This window comes from Silene latifolia, chromosome Y, assembly GCF_048544455.1.
Source record: "Silene latifolia isolate original U9 population chromosome Y, ASM4854445v1, whole genome shotgun sequence".
NCBI classification, from domain to species: Eukaryota; Viridiplantae; Streptophyta; class Magnoliopsida; order Caryophyllales; family Caryophyllaceae; genus Silene; species Silene latifolia.
This window is the reverse complement of record NC_133538.1, coordinates 16,064,723-16,071,073: the sequence shown is the minus strand read 5'-3', so window position 1 is coordinate 16,071,073 and position 6,351 is coordinate 16,064,723.

Genomic DNA, 6,351 nt, shown 5'->3' with positions numbered 1-6,351 from the left:
CTTGCATCTCAATCTTAAGCCTCTCTGAAATTTTAACTTTTGTCCAATTTGCTAGCGTGGGGAAGACACGAGGAACTGAGAAAAACTTGTAGGACACCCTATCTAAATAACAAAAGACAAAAACCATGATGGGACCTCCAAACCAATCATTCTTCGAACTTCTCCACGAGTTAACACTTTCAATAAACCGTTTTCGGTAAACCCACACCCAGTTTAACATTTGAACAGATGAAACATCCTTAAGACATTTCAGGACTCGAAGACTTGCAAGGGTCCCCTTTACACCCATAAGAAAAGTAGAAACAACAAATACAATGAAGTTCCTTTTAAATCGCTCCCCGCCCTCCTTTTGCGTGATAAGCGGACTAAGGATGTCCTTAGTCTCCATCGTGCCCGCTTCTTTATCAAATTGTTTCATCCAACTACTCTTCAACTCAAGAAAATCCTTATCTTTATCATTTAAGGAAGCTATTTGGACTTCATTTCCACTGATTGGAATACCGGTTGTCAAATGAATATCTTCATCTGTTATATGAAACTGACCTTTCATATAAGAGCAAGACGCAGAATTAAAACGGGTAACAAGCCAATGACCAAGAGCACCCGGCACCATATCTGTCTTGAGAGTGAGAAGGCCACCAAATCCCATGTCTTTAATATCAGATACTTGTTTCTCACTTAAACCACTGTTGATAAATGACATCAGCATTTTAGGAGACATACGAGTACGTAGAAAACAATGTCCACCACCATCATCATCATTTCTCTTCCTTTTTCTTGGTTCTCTTACATAGTTTTGCCTCGTAATAGCTTGTTCTTTGCTTGTACTCGCACCATGATTGCTGATCGTTAAATCCATCGTTTCTGTATATGTAAAACAAGAGATTAGTGTTGTAGGAAAGTGTATGGGAATGCCCAAAGTCGTGAACCCGACAACTACTTTCTTTACCTTATATGTAGCTTCCCTAAGATGTGTAACTAGCAGCTCAAAAGAATGTATATATCTCCAAACAGATAAAACAAGGTAAAAGATAAATAGCCAAGTTTATCTTCTATCTCCATATTATATTGCTTTATCTTATAGTTGTATATCTAGCACATTAAGACAATGTATGTAGCTGATCAAATATGTGTGTCTAGCAGTTTAGATAAGTGTATGTAACTGCCAAAAGTCGTGTATCTCAGAACTAAGAACAGTGTATGTAGCAGGCTGAAGATGTGTAACTAGTGACTCGACAAAGTGTATGTATCTTAAAACAGATCAACAGGGTAAAGGATATCTAGCCAACTTTGTCTTCAAGGTCTATATCTATCAGATCAAAAACAGTGTATGTAAATGCCCGAAGTCGTGTAACTAGCAGCTCAAAACAGTATATATATCTTGAAAAAAATAAACAGAGTAAAGGCTATCTAGCCAAGTTTATCATCTATCTCCAGATTATATTGCGTTATCTTGTGGGTGTGTAGCTAGCACATTCAAACAGTGTATGTAGCTAATTAAATATGTGTGTCTAGAAGTTTAGAAAAGTGTATGTAACTGCCAAAAGTCATGTATCTCAGAACTAAGGTAAGTCTATCTAGCTAGCAAAACAAAGTGTATGTAGCGAATTTAAGATGTGTAACTAGTGACTTCACAAAGTGTATGTATCTTAAAACAAATCAATAGAGAAAGGTTATCTAGCCAACTTTATCTTATGGGTGTGTATCTCGCGCAGATCTAAAAAACAGTGTATGCAAATGATTTAAGATTGTGTACCTAGTTATTAACTAAAGCGGAACTCGTTAGTAATAGAGAGGGGAGAAAGTGTATCTAGCTAGGTGAAGGTGTGTGTCTAGAAACATCAACAAAATGTAAACAATTAAGAGCGGCAAAATACAAAAAGAAAAAGTGGGGGGGGGGGGCAGGGTATCATAAAAAATTAACAAAATAAAATTGTAACAACAGAAGGAAGTATAACAGATGTAAAAGTCAATGAAACTCATAATTAAAGAACATTGCATTTGGAAATACATAACAAGTTCATAGAAAAAGTGAACCATTCCATATTGAAAATAAAGTACAGGGATTACATTAAATTTAATATTATCCAAAATGTTAAACTAAGAAGGTTGACAAAGACATCGATTATAATTAATAAACAAGTACTGACTACCTAAAGGGCCACATTAAAACCTAAACATGCAAAGCCCTAATTACAAAAAGTGGGAACACATGAGCTATATATACAACATCAAAGGTAAATCAAGAAAGGATATGTTGTCACGAGTGACTAGTAAGTCCGCAGCAATGCCAATGGCTCTATCTTGTTCCTCACTAGAAGCAGCTAAAGCATGCAACGACTCATTCACTTTGGCGCGTGCAACATCATCAAGAACAGTAAGATGAGTACTCTGAGATGGATTTTTTGCTTGCTGAAAATGCACTAAGAATTTGGCAATCATATCCTCCGTTAAGAAACATTTGCATGTTTGGAAGACTATTCTAGGACCCCTACGAATAATGCGAACACCATTCACATCATTTATGTCTACAGTAAGCCAATAAGCCATGCTAACACCAGGTGCACTTGGGTGTATCAGAAACAGTTGAGCCCAATTTTGACATACGAGCGCCATATGTGTTTTATCTTCATGAAGATCAATTTTAGAGAAGATTTTATGAATAAGATCTTGATTATTAAACACAGAATCATATGCTTGATAGTGACGGCCAGTCACTATAACGTCCTTTAACGGAGAAAAACAGAAACCCATAGCTGATTGTTTCTCACTGACATAAAGGGCACGAAACGACTGTTGATCCTCATCAAGAAGATTGACAACACAACCATTGCACCAAGTTGCCATACTTGGATATGAAACAACTGAAAATAGAACTATTAGTGACACAAAAAATTACGAAAATGTGTGTAAGCGACGAATATAAAAAATGGACTAAAAAGTGTATATAGCCACCTAAATGTGTGTTTCTAGAAGCATTTCAAACTGTATCTAGCAACCTAAACAAAAGTTAACAGGGGTGTATCTAGCTTGAGAATTGAGTGTATATACCTATGTGAAGGATTGTATCTAGGGTGAGCAAATAAATTGCGGGGTTTGTATATAGACGACGCTTTTGATTTTGGTTCATTGAGTCAAAGGTAAAATACATTGTCTATGGTGGCCAATATTTTCTCACAACAGACAGGAATACAAAAAACAAATGAAAAAGAAAAGTAAGGCAAAAATCAACATTGTAAACAATGACAAAGTAAAGTGTATATAGCCAGCTAAAGGTGTGTTTCTAAAAGCATTTCAAACTGTATCTACGTACCCCAAGACAAAAATACAGAGAATGAGATGAAATCTGAGTAAATATACAAGTTAATAGGGTGTATCTAGCATAACGAATGAGTGTATACGACAACATAAAGGATTCTATGTAGCTTGACAAGATAAACTCAGGCTTTCACTACCAGGTTCCGATAATCGATTTGAAAAATAATCGGAACTAAAATTGTATCAACAAATGCACAGCAATAAAGGATTGAACAGTTGTACCAACCAATAGCTTATGAAAATGAAAATTTAACATTATTATAATAATGAAAAAGGGAAAAATAATCACAACTGCAGTTGAACAATGAAAATCGGGAAAAATTAGGGTTGCAAAAGGGGGAAACATACAGTAAGGATCGAAGAAAGATATGCCGTCACCGTCGCAGAGCAGACGTAGAGCCGTCACCGTCGCAGAGAAGACGAAGATCCGTCGCCGTCCTCGTTAGTTATGAGAGAGAGTGAGAGTGAGTTTTAGTTGGAGAAAGGAAAATGACGGGGGTGTCTAAATCTGATTTAGTAAGGGGTTGGGATTTTTAGTTCGCACAATTCGCACCGAACTTTAGGTTCGCACAGGATCCTATTTCTATATGTATATATGTATATATATATATATATATATATATATATATATATATATAGAATCAGGATCTCGTGCGAACTATTTTACAATGCGAACTGTACGAACTAATCAATAATAGACAGATTTTATATCAAAGCCCAATCACAATCATTAATAACCAGTGGATATAGTCAGATGGAAATCCCTTACCCCTTAAACAATAAAAACAAACGACGTGTGTCCCTAACCCATCACCTTTCATCTTTATTCTCTCATTCCTATCACCACTGACCAATGTCGTCGTCGCCGCCGGTCAACACTATCAACGACGACCAACCACCGACAACTACCCGCTTCACCGGTGACGTCAAACTATAATAATTTTCAATTGCCTTCACTCCTTTATATTTTTCTCCCTTCACAACTCCAGTTCTGATCACCTCGCCGGCAAACCAGACACACGTCGGGTACCTGCATTTGACTATTCCCTAGATCTACATAAAACGAAATAGAATTTCGAAAAAATAATGCTATTTCTGGCAAGGTCGTAAAACTTCGAATCTGGAAACATCCTCGTCGGCGAAATTTGATTCTACTAGTGACGGTGGGCTAGTGGCTATGGTTTGTGATAGTTCAGGTGGTAAATGACTTAGAGAGGCTATGTGGGATGTCGGGTGAATGTTGTGTCGGAGATACGACATTCAGATCTCAAATTTCGGAAAAAAAAATCAAATACATTGACAAGGCTTGAGGTGGTGATGATGGTAAGACGGGGAATGGCGTTGGGGCTGGTGGTCAAGAAAGTCGCGTCAGTTTTTGGTCGTAGTGATGGTATTGGTGTTAGGATAGTTGTACTTGTGTGGTGGTGGTAGGCTTGTGGTGGTGATGATCGTAGTAAGTTGGCGGTGGTGATGGTGGCAGTAATATGGCGGTGGTGATGGTGGCAGTAATATGGCGGTGGTGATAGTCGTGATTATATGACGGCGGTAGGCTGGCGGTGGTGGTGGTGCTGACGACAGTAGTCGTGGTGGTGGTAGTTGTGGCGGTGGCGGCGGTGGTGCTGGTGGTGGGAGGAGTGGTCGTGGTGGTAGTGGATACACAATATAACACCGTAGATACATTTAGTATTACTACTGGATACTTTTAGTACTGCCACTGGATACATGTGTACCCAATGGTAGTACTAAATGTATCCAGTAGTAATATCAAATGTTTCTAGGTAGTTCGTACGGTTCGCACCGTAATTCAGTTCGCACGGGATCCCGCCCCTATATATATATATATGATAAGATTACTATCTTCGTTCAAATTAGTTGTTGGGAGAAGTACTTTACTTATAGAGAAACAAATGTTTGGGTTGGAAAGAGTGATACGCAATTTAATTTTGAATGTTATATACTCTTATTGTTTTACTCCCTTAACGTCCACTTTAGGAGGTAAAATTCGTAAATTTATAGAGTTTTAATCTGCCAACTTTGAAATGAGGGAATAACGACCAAGTCAAATAGGATCTACATAGTATAAAAGCTAAGTGTTTTTTCTTGACTTCTGATTGGCGGCTGAGTTTTTACATGCGGGTCCCTCCATGTTTTCTTATTTAATTTAATTACCTTCTCTCCTCAACACACTTCCTATTTCTATCTCTCATTCCTATTTTAATTACTTAACATAAGTTAAAATATCACGATTTACATAAAATATTGCAATTTACATGCATTCAACGGGTCTAACATGTCAAATACCTTTAATATAATTCTAATAAAATAGAGTTGTATCTAATATTCAAATCTAATATTTATCAAATATTCGAATCTCCAAATATGGACTATTTATATTATCACGGTATTGAACACTTAATTACGCTCAATTATATATTCATGTATATAATAATAGCGCCTGCTATTACAACCCATGCATTTTGCACAGGTATAAAACTAGTTTATCTCTAAAGATGAGATAGCATGACGGCAAAGAGATCATTTAAGTTTTAGCTAATTTAATTAGTTAAACCATTGTATTAACGTATTGTGAAACTCATGATATGACAAAGATATTAAACCTATCTATTAGTCCTAACTAATTTTAGAAGGGATAAGTGTAAGTGGGGTTTTTTTTTAGCAAAGGTTAAGAAACAAAAATAATGAAGCACTTTGTTAATGTTTGTTTACCGCATTTTGTCATTCACTTGTTCAATTGCCTCTTCAACTTCCTTAGCCTTATAAACTAAACCTGACAAAAATTACTTGGATTCAATGATCCGCTCTGAATATGACCCGAACCCGAAATAACCTGACTAAGACCAAATTCTTGCAAACCCAACCCAATTGACCCGTTTGCCATGTAGTTACCACACTAATCCAACCACCAAGTTTTTCCAGTAACATCAAAGCCCACCATGACCTGACATCACCACCCATTTGTTGAGGCCAACAACCCCACTCACTCTCACCAACGACAGCGAGCAGAAGAGTCAC